The sequence below is a fragment of the Malus domestica genome, chromosome 07, assembly GCF_042453785.1.
Source record: "Malus domestica chromosome 07, GDT2T_hap1".
In the NCBI taxonomy this organism is placed as follows: Eukaryota; Viridiplantae; Streptophyta; class Magnoliopsida; order Rosales; family Rosaceae; genus Malus; species Malus domestica.
In genome coordinates this window covers 24,295,891-24,318,306 of record NC_091667.1, presented here as the reverse complement: position 1 = coordinate 24,318,306, position 22,416 = coordinate 24,295,891, and the positions used below count along the sequence as shown (strand labels likewise).

The window sequence follows — 22,416 nt, the reverse complement described above, 5'->3', positions numbered from 1 at the left end:
TTATTGCATTGTTCATGTTGATGCTTTAAAGGTCAAATGACGATAATTAACATAGCAAAACGATACGATTGACAACTACATTTGTTTTCAAGATCAATTATGTTTCTGCGCATGACAACGAAACTCTGTTTGACATCGTGACTCTTAAGGTATGTGTACTTCTGCAGTATTTATTGGACTTCAGACTGGTAACTTCTTGTCTAACTCAGTCCATTCCTTGTAGCTCCTATGGAAATTTCTTTAGAGGAGAGATTCAGGATAAATCACTTGGCGACAAGTATAATAGCACTTGGACAGGTCTTAACTTGTATTTAATGTTGGTGAATGAAAAATTCATGTATTTTTCTCTGTTCTTTGGATAATGTTTATTTTACACTGTTGCATTGACCATACGTTATCAAGTGTTTGTAGTATACTATAACCTATAAAGTGACAATTATGAAATGGCAGGCTGCTAGGATTACTTTTAATGTTTATTAATTCATTTTTCTGTAGTTCATTTCTGGGATATTGTATGACCAATCAGTATTTAAACGATGAGCTGCTTCGGTCAAAATCACTTGATCGTGACTCATACAGTTCTGGTGATTGGTTCAATAGGTCAATTGCTAATCTAATTCCCAAGTTAAGAGTCTTAGTTATAGTTGTTACATAAGATTTCGAGATTTTAGCTGATCGCATATCGAGCTGCTAGAATAAATGTATGATCTTCTGCATTGTAATGCTACTTCGGAGTTACAAGTTGAATGCTTTCTGCGATCCAAGAATAAATTCCACTCCTATAGTCCTATGTCATGTTTTCTGATTGAGTAATCCATGCCTGCTAGAACATGTCTGTGTCTTTCTCAAATATAACGTTTGGGGTGTTGGCCTTCCTCCAAAAGCGAAGAACGAACACTGCTGGCCGCTGTAAGCACTCGTGTATTTCCACAATCATTTGATCGTATGTATTTCTTAGTGATGTTGACAGGTGATGCAGAAACCTCTGATAATGGTGTGTCTGGCATCACAAACTTTATAACGACTGCTATAACATGTCAAGTGATTATATTTTGGTTCTGCTTCTTTTTTCTTTTTCTTTTTTCAGAAGGAAACCAAGGTTAGCAGATCCATCCTTTTAAGCCTCAGAAGTCGCATCATCCTCGCTGCTGTGGAGAACTTTTCAAGTTTGTTACGTATTACTATTAGGTACTGTTCGCCACTTTTCCGTTTGAGGACGGCAAATGTTATTCAGGTGAGAGGCCTGGTGATGTAAATTTAAATTAACCTAAATAATAGATTAATTTAAACCAAATTAAACTCCCAAGTAATTAATGAAACAAACTAGGAAAGAGTCCTTCTTGACTTGGGAAATACGGCATCTGACTTGCACGCCAGATTTGGGTTCGATTTATCTTCTGGAAAAATCTGTGAAAATATGGAAAACGTAGCTTTATCTCTTATCTTTCCAGGCATATATCGCACGTCACTAGGAAAAATCGGGAAAGCCTCCAAATCTTCATTCTCCCATAGCTGTGCAATTCAAACGGGAAAGTTACTTCTGCGGGATTGATTTGTAAAACTGGAACGTTTGGCTCCATGAAAAATTACGAAATTTGGACACAATGATCTTCCACCTCTTAGATTCCTTCTCCAATTATCTTTGCATCAAAACTCCTCCAAAAAGTTGAATTATTCCCAAAAACGTTTTAAGTGCACAGATTGGCTGAAACTGAGAAAAGGAAAGTAATAAGGCTCTTTTATAATCAATTCCTTAACAAAACTTAGGGTTAATTAATATGAAAATATGATAAATAATGCACCTATCGCCTGGCATCTGTACTTATGTTCCACTACAAAAGTTTAAAGTTTTTTCTTGGAATTGACATTTCCAATAAAAAGTGCTAGGCTTGTTGCATAGTAAACGCTATGAGCCGACCCATCTCTTTTAGAGATAAACCAAATTCACTCCCAAGTTTTAATACATAATATTCAAATTTTCAGGAACGGGTACGTTTCTATAATACTGGTCCTTCATTTCTCCCTGGAGTCATAGTAGTTAGCATTGAAGATGGTCATGAAGGCGTGCCAGGGCTATCTCAGCTGGATGCAATGTCGGTAGAATAGCACCAGAGATTTTCTGCATAACATCTCAAGCCTAAAAAAAGATTCTGAATGATGAGATCATACCTCCTGATTTAGTTGTTTATTTTTATGAGCTCATATCACTAGAATTTGCTTTAAAGATAGGCCTCCTTGATTTGTTTTCTTATAGATCTTTAATATGAACTTGTTGCAGCTAACGTCAACGGATGAAATAGTTAAGAGATCTGCGTATGATGCTTCCTCAGGATGCTTCACTGCGCCCCCAAGAACTACATCTGTGTTTGTTAAACCTCGGGAAGTTTGAGTAGCTCTGCCGTAGACATGGTGTTCTGCGGAGAATGCGTTAAATCTCTTCAATGAAGGACATGACATGGTACTTCTTTGGGTGAGTTAGTAACTCAGAAGAGTGTATAAATTACTCATTCTACTGCACAAATCAGAAAAGAGGAAGTGGTTGTAGCTTTGAAAAAGATGAAGTAAAGAAAAGCAGTGGGTCCCGACGATATATTGATTGAAGTATGGAAGGTCTTGGGAGACATGAGTATAGCATGGCTAACAAACATTTTCAATAAGATTTTGAAAATGAAGAAGATGTCCAGTAATTGGTGAGAAAACACTTTGTTGCCTATGTACAAGAATGAGTGCGACATACAAACTTGCATGAACTATAAGGGTATTAAGTTAATGAGTCATACAATGAAGCTCTGGAGAGATTAATTGAGCTACACAAGTCTCATAGAATCAATTTGGGTCAATGTCAGGGCGCTCGACAATGGAGGCAATCTATCGTTTACGAAGATCGATGGAGCGATATAGAGATATGAAAAATGATTTGCACATGATCTTTATAGATTTGGAAAAAGCGTATAATAATGTCCCAAGAGAAATCCTTTACAAGTAGCATATATTCAAGCAATAAGGAATACGTATGACGGAGTAAGGATTGTAGTAAAACTCATGAAGGACAAACTGAAAGTTTTCCCATAACTATAGAGTTACACCAAGGCTCAGGTTTAAGTTCTTACCTTTTTGCATTGGTAATAGACAAGTTAACGAGACATATACAAGATGATATTCCTTGATGTATGCTTTATGTAGGTGATATAGTGCTACTAGATGAACCACATGAAGGAGTAGATGCGAAGCTAAACCTTTGGCGGAAAGTGTTGGAATCTAAAGGTTTTCACCTAAGTAAGTCAACAGCAGAGTATATGAAGTGCAAGTTTAGTGAGAATGAGGGTGCAAATGAGTTAGAGGTGAGGAATTGGAGACCATGAAGTATTGAAGAGTGAATGCTTTCAGTATCTTGAATCTATCTTGCAAAATAATGGAGATTAGATGTAGATCTCAACCACAGAATACAAGCTCGATGGATGAAGTGGATGTGTGCATTGGGTGTGTTGTGCGGCCATCTTATGCAACTAAAGCTCAAGAATTTTATTTTTATTTTTTATAGGATAACAATAAGGTCAGCGATTCTTTATGACACAGAATATTAGGCGGTCAAAAAGTAACACGTGCAAAAAAATGAGTATAGCGGAGATGAAAATGCTTCGTTAGATGTGTGGCCTCATGAGAAAAGATAGGATTAAGAACAAGGTTATCCGAGGTAAAGTAGGAGTGACCGAAATTGAAGATAAAATGAGAGAACATCGGTTAAGATTGTTTTGACATGTGAACTGAAGACCTACATATACTCCGGTTAGACAATGCGATTAAGAGTCGGAGGCTCACGGCAAAAAGGGTAGAGGAAGACTTTAAAAGAGACTATAAGAAAAGATGTGGAGTACTTGGAGCTAGCAGAACATTTGGAGCAAAACTTAGCACAATAGCGTTCTAGAATTTATACAGACAATCCTACTTAGTGGGACAAAACTTGATCATTGTTGTTGTTGTATTTAAAAAAAATTAAAATAAAAGGTTAAAATTTTTGGATGGGATGTGTTAACACCGTTACTCATAAAAATTCAAGAATCCAATCTTTCTTTTAGCCTTAATATTTTTTTTGGGATAATAATTTATATTTACAAGAAGAGAACGTTTAAAGATAGAAGTTTGATGAAAGGTGTTTTCGAAAAAGAAAAAAAATAGTTGGATGAAAGGTGGTGATGGACCAAAATAATTCTTGTTAAGATGTCAATTAATTATGAATTAATGCATTCCCTGTCCGTTGTTATCGTGGATGGAGCCTGCTTAAGGTCATGTTTTGTGCCGATTAATGAAGCTCTTGTGTCTTATTCTGATGAAGCAATTTGCAACCTGTGTTGTGTGTTAGTATTCTCATGCCCTTTTTGAGCAATCAACAATTCAACATGCACCATATGGCTTTCAGTCCTCTACCAATTTGACCTTGTTGTACATGCCTTAATGCATGTCCATCGTTACTTTATCACTTAATTCATAAGGTTGATCCATCATCTCGTGACTTGTTGACTTTGTGTTATATCTAAGTTTAACTCCAATTGAACAAAAGCTGTAAGATTTTTCATTTTCTCTTTTCCAATCACTTGCTTTCACACAACACCGTCCAAAATATGACTAATTGAAAATTTTAGTGCTAATTTTCATGAAGTTAATCTCTTAAGTGAAAATTTACTCACCCCGCCAGACTAAAACTTGGCCTAGTCCCCGTTAACAACTCCTAATTAAGTTCGTAACACAAAGTCAGTTACATAGCCACACATAGCAGACAGGAAAAAAGATTTTTTTTGTTTGATCAAAAGTACGATATTCATTAAGTAAGATTGAATTCGTACAAATTAAGGATATTGTGCATAATGGGCCTCGATAAAAACCTTGCTAGAGATTTCAACCCGGTCAAAGGAAAAGAGCGTCCCGCACAAAAGAGAACTATCCTCAAATGAACAATTGAAAAGAATTACACTTTCTTGAAGGGGTATATCTTGGATCAAATTTGGGGATTCCTCAACTCCCACTACCTCTTGAACACTATTACAGCCTTACATTTGTGAAAATTCCTAGATTCATCATTGATCATAACTATGAGTAAAAGAGCAATTATTTACTCAAAGGTGTTCATTGTATTAATTTCTAAGAAAATATCGTGTCACACATTTTTACTTGAATTGTTTCTCTAATTTGGGGATAGAGCTCATCATCTCTAGTATTTCTTGTTGTTAGTGTTTTTGTGTCTTGATCAGTGAAAGTTATACATGTAAGCACGTAGAATTGGTCATTGTCATGTATGGTGAACAAGTATAAAAGTGGTTGTCGCTCGAAAGCAGAATAATTAACTTCTAAATCAAAATTAATTGGGTCATAATCTTTCTATTTCATTCAAATCACACCTACCACACCACCACTCCCATGTAGTAGCAAGTTAGTAACCCATAGCTATTAGCTAGCAAAGAGAGAGTGAGTGCAATTATAAATAGAAGGAAATCATATTCAACACTAATTTAATATTTGGTTAATTCTGAAAATTGGTGGAGATGTTATTTTCCTACTCTTAATCAACAGTGAACACTAATTTCATATTGTAGCACTCAATTTTTGGACAATGACTTTGGTGTCTATATAGATTAATGCAAGTTGATATAATGCCAATTAAAAAAAACACATTTTATACATAGTATACTACACATCACTAGAAGAAAAAAGCTCATCTATCACGGTGAATGCTCGTGATAAATTGCAATCCACCACGGACATTGTGCCCGTTAGTATTCTGGATGTGATAAAAAATCTCAATTTCTATCACGGGCTATGCCTGTTGTGAAATGCAATATAACCACGAATTGTACCCGTGGTAGATTGAGATCTAACATCACGTGCTAATGCCGTTGTCGATTACTAATTTATCACAACTAATGCCCGTTATAAATTATTTTCCAAAATTAAAAAAAAATAAAACTATTTAACAAATATATATATATATATCTGTATTTATTTATTTTAGTACAGAATAACCAACAAAATTGCATATTTACTACAATATAATAACTACATAAAAATACTTGATAATATTATAACATAATTTAAAAATACTTGAGTTTCCAAATGAATACATAAACAACGGAAGTCATAAAATACTATCCATGTAGTGCCAAAGTACTATTTTCTAGTCTAAGTACGAACTAAAATTACTCTCCAACTCAAATGTACTAGATATAGCATCCTCCATGACACGAAATTCACTTGTAGGACGGTACAAAGATATATTCCCCACTTTGACAACAGTTACCCAAACTTTCTAGCAATCAGGACCAAGCACCATGTGATGAACTTTCGCCTCAGGATTTGTTGATTCTATTTCTCCAGTTGAAGACATCAAAACAAGTTAAACAAAATCAGTTTCATACCTGGGGAGATGATTTGGAAACCTGGTAACTGGAATTGGGAACCTGTTTTACACCATTCTTAGTTCTTTGGAGATCTATTCCGCCTCCCTGAGATCTATAAAACCCCAAAATCTGACCCCACAGGTCGTGCATTTTGTAACTACCTCATCGGGGACCTAAAATACAACAGTAACGAAATAAGAAAGAGTAGAACAAGATTATTTTATTACTTACCAAAAGAACTGCAATAGTCATATCCTATATTGAAAGGTGTACATGGAGACATATAGAGCACTACCACGTTTATATCATTCTATTGAAACGAACAAAAGTGGAAGGAAGGCAAGCTAATATTACCCAATGATCTTTCTCCACATTTCACAGTTTTATAATGTTCATTCAATCGGTTAATCCTTTCTTTCTCTCTGTAGACCGTTCGCTTGGCCTTACCGATTCCGTTGGCCTGATTCTTCCACCCATTTCCTTAAGCTGGGTAACAAGGGGTAAGAACAATACATCACTAAAGATAATCAACATTCAAAATCTCTCTGATAAGGTTAAACAGTCTTGTGGACATAAACATGAACCATATTATGCATCATTCAGATCTTCAATAAAAGAATATAATTTAATAAAGAATATAATTTAATAAAGACATAACCATCCAATAATAATATCAACATAAACACACAGTAAGCTCATAGTTCTATTTTCAAAATAAGAGGGCTAAACATGCATTGATAACAATTTCAATAAGTTCGCAAAATGAATGATAGAGAGTTTATTAGAGATTATGCATTGAAGGAATACATTTGATATTCATGCACTTTTGCACAAAGAAATCGGCTGGCATTACTTCACAACAAAACACTACCCCTCATGTAAGTACACTACTCATGCCTATTTGATCAATATGAAATACAGGCCCGAGTCTAAAAGTTCAGACACATAAGTCAATCTCTGTAGTTTACCACCCTACTCAAAATGAACACATATATAACTGAAACAAGAAATGATTAATCCGGCCCACATTCAGTAATTTTCACATAGAACCAAAGCATCACATATATCTCAAAACAAGTATCAATGTTTATACTTACTACATGATAACATGTCAAATAACAGGAGCAGAAACAAGGAAAGCATCACCTAGGCCCTAATTAATTACATGTTGTCAATAAATAAGGGGGACCATTATTTTTTTAGGACAAGGGCAAAGGCAAAATTCCCAAGTTTCCAACCTGTACAGTTGCAGCAGTCACTATATCCAAAAGGTGTTGGCAGTGTAACTATTTGACTGCAATCTAATACGCCTTGGCTCAATATCCAGAGCTCTTTGACTAAAAGGCGAAGGTAGATGAGTCAGTTTTCTGCATGAGAAGAAAAATAAACATACAAATTTCTTTTACCTCAAGACATAAATTAAAAGTTCCTTAACGAACTTGATGCTAAAGCAAAATGAATATGAATGATTTGAAAGAAAGCAGGGGGAAAGAACTAAACAAGAGCAATGGATAGCATTCTAAACACTACACATACTATAAACCAACATAAAGATGATCATCCCGAGGAATACGCTTCATGATAATATGCATTTCAAAAATAGGTGAGTCCAAGGTGGTGTTTTTATAACTCTTACCTTGGTAATCCATTCCAACATAGACCAAGAGGCCATAGTGTTAGAGTAACATTTATGTGAAAACATGATTTCTTCTGCTAAGGCTCCCAATTACAGTTGTAACCTAAGGTACAAAGTTAAGTTGTTGAAATCAGTGGCATTGAACGACATAACGGAACTAAGCCGTTCCCACAACAACACAATTACAGGTGAAAATTAACAATGTGAAAATCCAATCACAGTAAACACAATAGAAACTAACAAGTTATATGCTTCTAATTAAAGTTAAAATTTTACTTACATAGAACACAGTGTCTCCTTGTTCATACCTGGCAAAGGACATCCATAGTGCTCTGCCCTCCACTTTCAGCCAATAGCTTGACCCGAAACTTCTGCACCCCACTCTTCGCATCCTCTTGTGTATCGGCCTTGGGTACTGCCCGGACGATCTTGTTCGAGCTCACCGGTGTGGTTTTCCCAGATGGGACACTGATCGACCTCCCGTAATCATCTAACAAAGTCGAACTTGACGACTTGGGTGCGGTGCCGCGAGCTCCATACAACTCCACCTTATCACCTCCGTAAGCATAAACACCATTGCCATACCGCATCGGGACCTGCATTATACCGCTTCCCATATGGATCAGAACCCAAATCGGATCGGCTTCAGTTGTATCCCCCATACCTATCATCTAAATAGGATCCGCCGGAGCCACCGCCGTGATCGAATTTCAGAAAATTCTTGTATGGATTTTCATATACAGAACACATACATGAGCATATTGGAACAAGCTTTGGGATTTTTACCTTACAGAAAAAGCCATGGACTTGGGTGCACAGTCGACGGAAGGGAGGACAAGTTCGCGAGGAACTCGTCGGGTTTGCAATTAGAGATGGTTTTGTTTCTGATTCTGAAAAGGTGGAATTGGGCTCAGGTATGCAGAGGTGGATGCGTTTGGAAATTTTTGAAGAGGAAAGGCAGAGAAGTTGCGAGAGAGAAATGAAAAGGAGGAGGGAGAGCTAATGCACTCTCTTTGAAAATAGGGAGTTGAGATTTTGGGCGCCAAGCCAAAATTTTGGTAGCCCTCCAAATTTTTAATCTCCCGCCTCTTCCAAATGCTTTCAATTATGAACGATAAAATCATCCGCCACCGGCTAAAGGTGTGGTGAATTCACAAAAGATGATGTGGTAGTTTGAAGTAACCACTACGAGCATATCCAGTGGTAATTATGATATTTCATTACAAATTTAAATGTCTGTCGTAAATTATTCGTTTTTAACAACGGACCAAAATTTGACCGTGGTGGATTAATGTTATCTACCATGAGTTAAACTTGGCTGTGGTAATTGAATAGTTTTTACCACGAGCTATATATGCCCGTGATAGAATTGACGTGGTAGATGAACTGTTTTGTTCTAGTGCATAAACATAACCAACTCGTAAACTTTTATCATATCAAATTATTTTGAGCTATTTCTTAACTATTTAGTTCCGCATATGGTGACACCATCTTGGCTCCTCTTGAATTTATTATATACTTTTAAATTATTCACACAAACTTTTTTTTTTTTTTGAAAAATAATTTACTCACAAGTCAGCACAGCTAATTAAGTATGTGCAAAATAAAAAAATAAATAAATAATTTCCAAAGTATTGGTTTTGTGTACTCTCTGTGCTATTGAAAACAACGGCTAATTCACAGGGAAGTGCCAACTGCCAAGTATGGTTCTGATGGATTATTATGTCATATTGATACTCACATCTATTGAAGATGAAGTTAATTTATGTTAGGAGTTATAATCAACTCCAAATGTAATTAATTACCGTGACAAAAATAATTATACTACGGCCTGGTTTAATCCTTAGGATTGAACTCACAATACAAAGGTATGTTGAAGGAAAACATGAAAAAAAAATTGTTTGGTAAGTAGCAGATGAATTACTTAAGGAAACTTGTTGTTTCCAAACACCCTCAAAATAGAGAAAATTTTCAATGTACTAAAAACACGGCATGTTACACTAAATGTCATAATATAAATGGTTGGAATTTTTTTAAAATATCAAATCACTTGTATATTATGACGATTGGGTACTGAACCATGTTTTCGGGTACATTGAAAAATCTCTCCTCAAAATAGGAGGATCATAAGAGAGAAATTTCTTTATATCTAATCCCCTTCTAGTAAAAAAAAAAAAGAAAAATCATTCATCTTGGCATTTAATATACTTTGAATTTTATGAGTTATCATTCTAATTCAATCCTAATTAAAGATTAGACGAGGCGTATGTATCTTAGCTCATCCCAAAACAAAAACATAAAATGACATTATTACTAATAATTATTCATAGAAGAGTGATAAGATCAATACATCACCCCCATGAGCGCCAACGCAAATGATCTTAAATTTCCCTTGCTTATAATATCAAACTCTGGAATATTGGATGCACATCTCTTAATAAACACGTTAGTTAGTTCCATCAATCATGTCGACAAGCTCAGCAAAAACACATTAAGGGGAGTTAGTTCCATCAATCACGTCGACAATCTCAGCAAAAACACATTAAGGGGGTTGAGCTGGTTGTTGTAGTATTGTCTTGTATGTTGTTGTGGAAGCAAATTTCCGTTATTTTTTATTTGACAAAAATGCACCTGCAAAATAATAACACTTAAGATTAAGGCCAAAAGCCTCACGTGCCCATGATAAATTTGTTGGGGGGTGGGGGTGGGGGTGGGGGGAGGGATTTGACTGAAGAATTTTCGATGCCAAAGTTAGAATTCTAAAAAGAATGTGTTTAGGAGTTTGTGGGTAGCAAATGACTTAGCTTTTTAGTAGGATAATAGGGCTATTTATAAGAGAGTGGACTGCCCTATTTGGAGGTCATATATGGTGTATTTGGAGAATAATTGCAAGATATTATGTGAACTAATATCTTGCAATTAACATGGTAATTAATCCCAAATTAAATAGGAAGTTTTGGGTGTTACCTTTTGAATAAGGATTTGATGAGGAGTGATAAGAGGGATTTGAATAAATACTATTTTGATCACCTTTGACTCTTCCTTAGATGTTTCATCATGTGTTCTTCTGAGGCTTGGTTGGCGGTCAGCTGAGAATCTGAACGGATTGCAAGCTTCTTCACCATTAAGTTTTTCGCTAGTAGGGACTGCTAGTAAAGCCTTGTATTCTACTCCATCATTGGATGCTTTGAAGTTTGAAGTACCGTGGGCTTGGTCGGCGAGGTTAGGAGCCACAGGGTAAGATCGGCACAGCTAGGAGCCATAGTGACAGATTGAGGGTGGCCGGGAGTCGTGGGGCAAGTAGGCATGGCTATGAGCGTGGAACCGAGGGTCAGCTTGGGCTAAGTTGTGTGCAGTATGAGGAATTGGTCCACTAGGTCCACGATGCTCAGCTACTGGTGATGTGTTGCTCTAGTATTGAATCGTTTGAAGTGATGAAAACATGACCTGCCCCTGGTTCTTAGAGGTTAGGTTGGTGTGTCATTCTGGTACCCGTCTACCCTCGACGCGCCATTAGGCTGAGTTACTTCATTTGTTGAAACAAAAGTAATCTTTGAATCCGCCAGTGTATGTGGGATGGTTTTGTTTGCTCAATCTTGTCAATGAAATGTGACTTGCTTATATTGGTCATGTCACATCGGAGCGCCTTGTCAATAGCTTAATTGTGCTGGAAATCGCGCAATTGTTTGGTCGGGAGTCTTTCAACTTCTTCTTGAATTTACCTTTGTTGAGGCAGCAGAGCTTCTGACTGCCCCCGATCATGACATGTTGGTCTAGTTTGCTCTTCCTTATGCTTAGCTCATCAATGCCGCGACTACGATACATGTAGTATGTTCCTGGCAGGTGAGCAGGTTACTTGTAGGCTGCTTGTTGAACTTGAGTCAAATTAAAGGACTGCTTCTTTTTGTCCACTATGTTGCTTACTCCGATATGAGGTGGATGATGCTCATTGCGGGCCTAGCTGCGAATGACCATTTCACCTAGAAGATTGTCCTTGTTGATAATCAGAGTATGGCTTTAGCCGTGAATGTATGCTCGTTTGTGGGCTTAATCGAGAGTGCACACTTATTCACGCGTTAAAACGAGAGTATACGCTATCCCGAGGATGTAGACGGAAGTGTACACTGCCAGACGCTTAATTCATGGTTGGATGAAAGGTTGCTTACTGGGACGCTGTTGAAGAGGTTCGTCATCTGCCCTTGTCTTGCTTTGAGACACCTCTTCTAGGGCACACTACATCTAGGTACGTTGCAAAAGATGATTCACCAAGGTTGTTTGCAGCGCGAGGGCGCTTATCAACTCTATGATTTTTCGGGACAAGTGTTGTTCACCATGCGGGATAGAAGAGCTTGGATGGTAGGTTTCTCCATAGGTGGAAGAAGTGTAGTGGACTTCGTGTGCAAAATTTTGAGCTGCGATAGTCAAATATGTAGAAACTTGGGGTGAAAATGCCCCCGCATCAATCGTTGGTCTAGAAATCTAAAACTGAGATGGTTGAACCGGTCTTGGACCAATCAGGATTGCCAAGTGGGCCACGGAAGCAGGTCGAGCTGCGGAAGTGGGCTAAGCTATGTGTGGCGTGCGTGGGTGCGGTGCGACGCTGATAGAGTGTTAGATCTGCGCTGTTGGGGCTGTGGCTTAGGCCGAAAGGATTGTTAGCGCAGCTCGGGTTTACGATGCTCCTTAGGCCTGCGCTACTAGGGCAGCAGCTTGGGCCGGCTCGTGATGAGCCTGTCTCGGCTGCTTTGTGGCATGGGCTGCTTGGGCCGCCTCCTGGGTTGTTAGAGCAGCTGCTCCCTGCTCTTAGTAGGCTTACTGCCATGGAACTAGCCCACTCCTCACTGCCACGACAGTAATTATGGCTGCCATGGTGGTGGTGCTCCGTGGTGGCAAAGTTACTCATCTTGCCATCGCGTTCAGCCTCGTGGATCATCGTGTTTGATCCAGATCTTTAAACGTAAGAAGTTATGTTTGTCGTGGTTTCCGAAGTTCTCATCATTGTATTTTTCCCTTACCGCTATTCAAAGAATTAAAAAATTCTAGGAATAAGAAATTACGAAAAAATTTACGAATGAATGAGAAATAAGAAACTTTGAATTCGAGAATCTTCTTCGAGTATGTGAATCAAACTCTCAATGAAAGCACCAATTTGTGGATACAAATTTCCACCATCTTCTCCTTTGACAAAAATGCACCTGCAAAATAATAACACCTAAGATTAAGGCCAAAAACCTCACGCACCCACAATGAATGAGGGGCTTTGGCCGAAGAATCTTCGATGCCAAAGTCAGAATTCTGAAAAATAATGTGTTTAAGAGTTTTTGGGTAGCAAATGACTTAACTTTTTAATGGGATAATAGGGTTATTTATAGGGGAGTCGCCGACCCTATTTGGAGAATAGTGGACGGCCATATATGGTGTATTTGGAGAATAATTGTAAGATATTATGTGAAATAATATCTTTCAATTAACATATTAATTAATCCCAAATTAAATAGGAAGTTTTGGAAGTCACATTTTGAATAAGGATTTGATGAGGAGTGATAAGAGGGATTTGAATAAATACCACTTTGATCACCTCTGACTAGTCCTTGATTGAACCGTTATTGTCTATTGCATGTGCGTGGGAATCTCAGTGTGCCTCAAGGGTAATTTTGTCATTTTAATCCAAAAATCCGTATGTTACCTCCATAATTTTCTTGATTATTTTTGGCTCCACATTTGTCACTGATGAGAGGGAGAGGGAAATAAGGATTGTGGAGCCAAAAATAATCACAAGGAGACACGTAGATTTTTGGGTAAAAGAGGACAAAAATACCTTTGGGCACATCGGGATTCCTACGCGCGAACAGTGGACAATCATCCGTCAATCAAGTCAAAAGTGTCCAAAATAGGTAACAAATTCAAAGATATTCTCATCCATCCTCATCTTAGGTAATTATTTTATAACCTACATAACATTCCATTAAGTGGAGGTTAATTGGCTAATTAATGGACTAATTCCTAATTAATCCATTAATCATCAATTAAATCATCCATTACACCCCAAAAAATACCCAAGGGCCAGCCACCCTTTCTTCCAAAGAGGGCCGGTCATGCTCTATAAATAGGACTCCATTTTCTCTAAAAAGCTAGTTCCAACACTCTTGCAAAACTCCCAAAAACTCTATAAACAATTTTCTCTCTAAATTCTAACTTTGGTATCAGAGGTTCTTCAGCCAAAGCCCATCCCCATTCATCGTGGGCGCGTGAGGCTTTTGGCCTTAACCAAAGGTGTTAGTTGTTTTGTAGGTGCAATTTTGTCCAAGATCAAGGAGGAAGAAATTTGCATCCACAAATTGGTGCTTTCATTGAGAGAAGAAATCCACACTTGTAGAAGACTCTCGCATAAAAAAGGTTTTTCTCTATTTTCTAGTCTACTTGTATTTTTTCGTACGTTCTTATTATTAGAATTTTTTATTTGCAAAGATTCTTTGATAAAACATAAAAGTAGAATACAATGGCTAGAAATTTAAAAAATTCCACGAGTGAAAAATCCAATATCCAAGGAATGGGACCACGGTGATCCACGAGGCTAGATGCGATAATAAGTGGAGCGGCACCACCACCATGAGTTTCCACTACAGGAACCACCACGGTGGCTACCTCGGTAGCCATCCGTGGCGAGGTCCTTAGTACCTTCACCACAGCACGAGCCGTGCTATCCAAGGCTTACGGCACCAAGGCCATAGCCTAAGCCATGTCACTCCAAGCCCAACGCGAACTCAACGCGTTGCTAAGCCAAGCCCAAGCCTCGCACCCATGTGCATCACACTTCGAGCAACCCACTCCCGTGGCTCAGCCTGCTCCTGCCGAGCAGCCCACTTTCATGGCCCAGCCTGCTTTTGTGGCCCAACCTGCTTCAACTGAGCAACCTACTCTCGTGGCCCAGCATACTCCAGCCGAGCAATTCACTTTCGAGACACAGCCTGCTCCCGTGGCCCAGCCTGCTTCTGTGGCCTTCCAAGCAGCCTAAATCGATCCAAGATTAGTTCAACCATCCTGGTTTCAAAATTTTGGACCAACGATCGAACCAAAAGCATTTTCACCACATTTTTCTTCGGATTTGACATTTCCTAACTCAAATTTCGCGCCCGAAGTCTACCACACTTTCAAGCTATTCTAACCCTAATGGAGAACAACATTTGTCTCGACAAGTCATAGAGTTGACGAGCGCCCTCGCACAGCAGACGACCTTGGTGAACCAGCTCTTGCAGCGCATCAAGATGCAACGTGCCCTAGACGAGGTGTCTTGAAGTAGGACAAGGGCAGACAAAGAACCTCTCTAGAAACGTCCCGGTAAACAGCCACTCGACCAACCACGAACCAAGTGTTCAGGCAGTGTACACTCCCGATTAGGCCCCCGAGATAACGTATACTCCAGTCTCAGAGCGCGGAGGATCGTACACTCTAGACTAGGCCCACAGACGAGCATACATTCACGGTTGGGGTCACACTTCGATAGTCAACATGAGCAACCTTCCAAGCGAAGTGTTCATTCACGGCTAAGCTCGCAAGGAGCATCATCCACCTTACATCGGAGTAGGCAGCACGACGGACGGAGAGAAGCAGTTACTCAATACGGGTCAAGTTCAACCGGTAGCCTGCATAGAACTCGCTCGCCTACTAGGAACGCGTTACACGCATCACATCAGCGGTATAGACGAGTCAAACATATGGAAGAGCAGCCTAGACCAGCAAGTCAAGGTTGGGGGCAGCCGAGAGCTCCACTACCTCAACAAAGGCAAATTCAAGAAGAAGTAGAGAGACTCTTGACCAAGCGATTACGTAATTTCTAACGCAACGAGGTCACCGACGAGGCACTAAGACGGAACATGACCAACATAAGCAGGTTACCCTTCACGGACGAGATCGAACAGGCAGAGCCTCCACGCGAGTTCAGCATGCCACATTTCACATCTTTCAAAGGAGATGAAGACCCAGAGAGACACTTAAAACACTACCGAAGCGCAATGATCCTCTATCGAAACAACGATGATCTCATGTGCAAGATATTCACCACCACTCTACAAGGTGAAGCGCAAGATTAGTTCTACACCCTGCCGCCACAATCCATCCGGAATTTTGGTGAACTTTCTTTGGTTTTCACCAAACAATATTCATCATGTCGCTCGATAAAAAAGAAGTCCGACCATTTATTTGATGTCAAGAAGAACCCAAAAGAGTCGCTTCGCGATTATGTGAGGAGGTTCAAAGCAGAGAAGGCAAGGATAGTTGGATGCAACAACTTAATAGCTAGAGCAGCCTTCCAAAAAGAACTTCCAGTAGACCACCTGCTATTCAGAAAATTGATCATGAAAGAAGATCTAACTCTGGCAGACTCTTTCGCTCTGGCAGAGAAGCATGCATTTTGGGACGAGGCTCACCAATGCACATTCAAGGACTTGAAGAAGTACCCGATATCACCTCCCTACTATCCAAACCGGAAGCAGCGGAGGACTTATTTGTATGTTTGACGGTATCTAAAGTAACAATAAGCTCTACTATCATACTAGAAAAGTTAGGGGGCCAACTACCTGTATTCTACAGTTCAAAAGCTCTCATTGATGCTATTAGAAATTCAAAAGCTAACTTTGGCAATAGTTGTTGTAACCCGAAAGCTCAAGTGTTACCTTCAAATGTATGCAGTCATCATCATGATGTATTATTCTGCCGAATCCTGACACGTGACGATAAAGGCGTAGACCTTGACGGATGCAAAGTTTTTTTACGAACGCAACAACTCGGCCCAAAAGACACGCCAAGGGAAGACGAACATTAGAAGGAACACTCAAAAGTAAGTTTTGTCCTCGTCGCCCCAGAAGATTCTACATAAGAGCAACATGTACTGGCAGTTGAGCACTACCTCCTGTTGAGCGTCACACGGCCCTAGCCGACACTTGCTCCATTATTCAGCTCTAGAATGGTCCAATATCAGTAGTTAAGCATCTCCTGCTACATGTAACATGGCCCCAACTTCACGATTCCCTACTGCGCCTTTACGCCTAGCCTTGACAACCCAACAGAGTGGTCCAATGACACCCTGAGGGCAGCCGTGCACACTTTAGCCGCACCTGCTCCCTCAATGGAGATTTCTGGCATTTGCATGTCAACGACGCATCTAACTACAAAGGCTCGTGAGCAACCGTGATTCTTGTCACCCTAAACGGCTCAATGTTCGAGCAGGCAATCACTCTAAGCTTCAAAACATCTAACAACGAAGCAGAGTACGAGGCCCTACTAGCAGGCCTCTGAATGGCCAAAAACTTGGCGGAGAAGAAGCCTTCAATTCCTGGGCAGAGATTTGGAGAAGTTCTTCCAAGAATATGGCATCAAGTAGCACATGTCCATGCCGAGATATCCTCAAAGCAATGGGCAAGTCGAAGCATCCAACAAAACGATCCTTGACTACCTAAAGAAATCCCTCACCAACAAGATGGAAAAATGGCCAGACGAACTCCCTGGATGTCTATGGGCATATTGCACCACCAAAAGATGAGCAACCGGCGAGACTTCTTTCTCTTTGGCATTTAGTTTGGAAGCAATCATTCATCCCAATGTCATCAAACCAAGTATCACCGCTCTACTACCAAGCATTGAGTAAAACAGTAAGGAGATGGTCACAAGCTTAGATTTGGCAAAGGAAAAGCGCGAGCAGACCAGCACCCGCATTGCAGCCTACCAGTAACAGCTCCTCTCCAGCTACAACAAAAGGGCTAAGATCTGGCAGTTCTAGCCCAGAGATCTAGTCTTAAGAAAAACCTTCATCACTGCTCGCGGAAAAAACTCCAAAAAGATGGATCCTATCTGGGAAGGTCCGTACAAGATTAACAGAGTAGGCAGCAAGAGAAATTACACCCTCGCCACCATGAAACGACAAAAAGATCGAAAAACAATGGAATACCTACAATCTGAGGAAGCACCATGTGTGACATTCCGCTACATCAAAGCTCGAAGACTCAAGCAGCTCGACGGGCACCACCTCACAAGTGGAGGACTATCCAGTTGTTATGCAGTTCCTACCTTACAGCTAAGTTCTCGTTTGTTTCACTTATTTTTCAATAAGGAATTCAGAAGTAATCAAAACTTGGCTGGGCTGCATGCTTACAACAACTTATCATTCCTGCACTTCAAAAGAAGACCGCGCCCTTCTTAGGGACTCATCGCAGGAATTGCACCCCCCGAGGGACCAACAATGCTCTCCAGTATGAGAGGGTAAACTCATTGCTCTCCAGTGCGAGAGGGTAAACCAATTCCCCGACACCCACATGGGTTAGCTCTCTAAGACGAAATGATAAACTTTACACTCTGAATATCCAGACGTGGGTGAGCCTGGTTGCCCTTGTATAACTAGTTGCACGATGGCTTGCGTCGGGATTCCTAGAAGTAGCCATAATGGTCTTTTTCAAGGCTTAGCTAACTGAAGGATTTTGGGTCTCTTGGCTTAATCCTAGGGAACCGAGCCTTAGAGACGGAGGGGGCACATTATGCAGTACGCCTTACAGACGGTTGCCCTGGAACCCTAAAGTTGCTACCAAGTGCACTAAGGTAGCTTACGGTTTCCGGAAGACTGCCTACGGCTTGCCATTCGAGCAGTAAAACCATGCTAGACTTATGCAACTGCACATTTTTATGAAAGGTTAAACAAGCTAGTGTGCATATATGAAGCGTTATCCACTGCCGACATGCTACGTAGTCGATAGGCTTCACCTCTGCCAAGTGCATAACAACCTACACCAAGTCCTAAAGTGTTGTGATATTTGCTACGCAACCTACGGAATTGGAGAAAGCCAAGGTTAATAGCCTAGTGGTTACGTGGACTTGTCTACTTCTGTAAGTAAAGCATCTGGCTGCCAACCCTATGGCTAACAACTTTGCAAAGTTCTACACCAACACGTACGGCTGCATAGGTTACGCAGGCCTATCTGTTTATAGAAAAGTAGCACGCCTGCCACTGGTTTATAAAGTTTAAAGGTTAGGGCATGAACAAAAGAATTGAAGATGAAGAAAAGTGAAGGAAACATGTTTATAAACAACTAGCAAAGACCAAAGAAGTTCAAGCAAAACAAGAGCTATAAGGAAAAACAAATAAAATCCTAAAGGCTACCTAGAAGATTACAGCAGCTCGGACATCCCACGACTACTCGATCGCCACACCTTCAGTAGCTGCGACGCTCTTAACAGCGACATCATCCGACGTTTCTCCTCGGCTGCCCCAGCCTGAGCACTAACTTCTCAAACTACTTCACCAATGGAAGCCTCAAAAGTAAAAGCAAGCAAGTCTTCCAGAGAAATAAAGAAGGTCTCGAAACCTCAAACCCATCATTCTCACCCTTCAGTTGCTCATTCTTCTTAAGCAGACCTACACGGACACATTGCAGCTCATCCACTTCTTTCTTCAAACTTTCGTTGATCTTCAATACATCTTAAAGTTCCAATACTTAGGGTTCAAGCCTATTAACGATTCTTTTAAAGTGGATCACTTGATTATAAGTAGCAATCAACTCTTCATCCTTTGCATAAGCAGCGAAACGAAGCTCAGAAACTGCAAACTCAAGATCTTGAATCTGAGGCATGTAACATCCAATCTCCTTCTCTGCACTTTCATACTTAACTTGGATCACGTCAAGCTAGTCTTCAGGTCAACGATCTCGTGGCGAGCAGTCTCAAGCTGTAGAGAAGTGAGGGCAGAAATATTAGACCCCTTCAAAGCAACAAGCTCAGAATCCAACCTCTTGATCTCCTCGGCTGAGGAATAAGCTTCAGCTGCCATAGTCTTCGCCACCTCTTTGGCAGCCTTGCTATATATGCATCATAGCAAGCATAACGGTCATTCTATATTGATTTGTATGCTTCACAAAGGAACTTGGGCAAACAACCTTTCTACCGCCATTAACAAACTTGGCACAAACGTCCATGTCTTCAAGCAGATCTAGTTTCAAAAGCACACAGATCTTAGTAGCCTCCCCAGAAGCAGGCTTAGTGGATTTCTCACAGCTGCCCACTTGAGCAATCTCTTCCTTCCTAGTAGGCGAATCAGTCTCAGCAGCAAGGAGAGTGGGCCTTGACGCCATTTTAGTAGCAGAGTCCACCTTATCGCTATTCATAATAGCAAGCCTTTTGTAGCAAGCTTCTCCAAAGGTGAACCGGACTTAGCTCTTAACAGACATCTTGGAACAGACTTCGGCACTAGGGGCATGACATGACCTTTACACTGAGCAATCCTATCAACAATCGTACTAGCCATTCTCGACATGGCAGGCACCACAGGCTAAGATCTAGCAGCCTCATTTTTTCTTCCCATTGGAATAAGTTATGTCAATCACAAGCATCTCGGCAACAGGCAAGCCTTCATGAGTCGCAAAGGAAGTCTTCAGTCTTTATCAACCGGCATCTCTTGAGCAGGCGGTGAAGATCTCTTCTTTCCACCTTCATTCATAGTAGGTTCCATGACAATGATCAGACGAGCCACTGCATCCACCTTGATCCTCTTTACCTCATCTTTTGGGAGCAGTCCACATTTCTCCCGGCGAAGAGAACTAAGCAGCCAACGCCATTCACGGTACTCAGCAAGGGAGCTCAACCTAGCATTCCAGTAGGCAGAAGGCCTGCATGCCCAACACTCCAGCAGCTCATGAGGCCCATGACTTTCTTATTTCCCTCAATCACCGGCCTAGCCCGATTCAGGACCAAGAGCCCAAAAAGACATAAGCCATGCAGCCTGTCTAGCACTACATCCCAATGCTTCAACCTGCGGCCCCAGCCGCACAAGCTGTCCATGGCTCTAGCTAAGTTGAGCAGCCTAAAATAGTGGTCTCTGCCACAACATCTCCTCAGACTATGTCGAGCTGACTCCTGGCCCTTGCCAGCCGACATGCCGCACCATCCCAACCCGCCCAGCAATAGCACTATCCAAGAAGAAAACAAGAAAAATTAATTTCTTTACATCGGTGCGGCACAGAGAAGATGAAGAAATCAATGATTGCACAGGCAAGATGTAGAAGATAGGTAGAGGAGGGAGAACAAATATCCTCTAATCTCTCTCTCTCTCTTGTAGGGTAGAGTAAATCATTCTCCAAAGTTGATTTAATAACCCGCTTAAGGTGGATTTAAATAGACTTTGCGAGAAATTTATTTTCCTTTCCTAGAAGGATCTAATTTCCTATTAAAGAGGGAATTACATATAAAAAAGGAAGATGTCCTATGTTTCATAAAGCAAGAAGATCTCTACACCTACTGCCCTTTCCTACAAGTAGCCCAACAGGTGTGGGGGCATTTGTGGAGCAAAAATAATCACAAGTCGACATGTGAATTTTTGGGTAAAAGAGGACAAAAATACCCTTAAGGCATACCGGGATTCCTACACGCGAGCAACAGACAATCATCGGTCAATCAAGTCAAAAGTGTCCAAAATAGGTAACAAATTCAAAGATATTCTCATCCATCCTCATCTTAGGTAATTATTTTATAACCTCCATAACATTCCATTTAAGTGGAGGTTAATTGGCTAATTAATGGACTAATTCCTAATTAATCCATTAATCATCAATTAAATCATCCATTACACCCCAAAAAATACCCAAGGGCCGGCCACTTGATGTGAAAATTACTTGACACACAAATTAAACCCTCTTTTTGACAATTGTAGTATAAGTATAAGTAGGGTATCGTTCTAGGCCGGGGATTAGGAGGGCTTGCTAAAACCTCTTAGAAATTAAATTAAAAGACTAACAATAAAGAAAACTAACTAAAAAAATATAATTTAATAATGGATGGGTGTTTGGTTTTGATGAGAAATAAATTAAACTTAATTAAATTACAGAATTGACAAAAACATAAAATTAAGGTAAAATGATAAATGACAGACTAGCTAGAGGGTTCTTCTCCACACATGACACATAAGCAACCTAAATTGATTTTCAGTTATTCTTTCAATAAATTGTAAATCACAATGTTCCAAGTTAATTAGGTCCGCTTAAATTAACTCTTAGATTTTCCACAAGTTATTGGGTTGGATGATTGCATACGACAACCCAAAACATTTCCTACAAGTTCCCTACATGAATTGCATAATAGAGAACAAGCAAGAATCATTAAGTTCTATGAAAAACATAAACATTGACTAGGCATTCATAACTATGGAATACGCATGTTAATCCAGCCTAGAATTTACTTAACGCGATCGTTTATAAGCGACCTCCACTACTTGTGAATATAAGTTCATAACGATTAGGTGAAATTCACTTATATTCTAGCATCAAATTCATGCATGTAAATTAAGCATGCATTCTTAATCGACATACAAAAATAAGTTATCAATCAAGCAGTTAAGCAAATTAAATCACAACTCAG

At 39.9% G+C, this 22,416-nt stretch overlaps 2 long non-coding RNA genes across 2 annotated transcripts; one reads left to right on the top strand and one right to left on the bottom strand.

Annotated features, from left to right (window-relative positions):
* The first annotated feature begins 181 nt into the window (after positions 1–181).
* Positions 182–1,299, top strand: LOC139197428 (uncharacterized). The gene is made up of 3 exons (XR_011582851.1): positions 182–297; positions 828–909; positions 1,088–1,299. It is a non-coding gene; the product is annotated as an uncharacterized lncRNA (long non-coding RNA).
* A 4,900-nt stretch (positions 1,300–6,199) lies between these two features.
* LOC139197870 (uncharacterized) lies at positions 6,200–9,053 on the bottom strand. The gene is made up of 5 exons (XR_011583244.1): positions 8,334–9,053; positions 8,026–8,128; positions 7,628–7,726; positions 6,744–6,875; positions 6,200–6,562 (listed from the first exon to the last, which is right to left on the bottom strand). It is a non-coding gene; the product is annotated as an uncharacterized lncRNA (long non-coding RNA).
* Between the last annotated feature and the right edge of the window lie 13,363 nt (positions 9,054–22,416).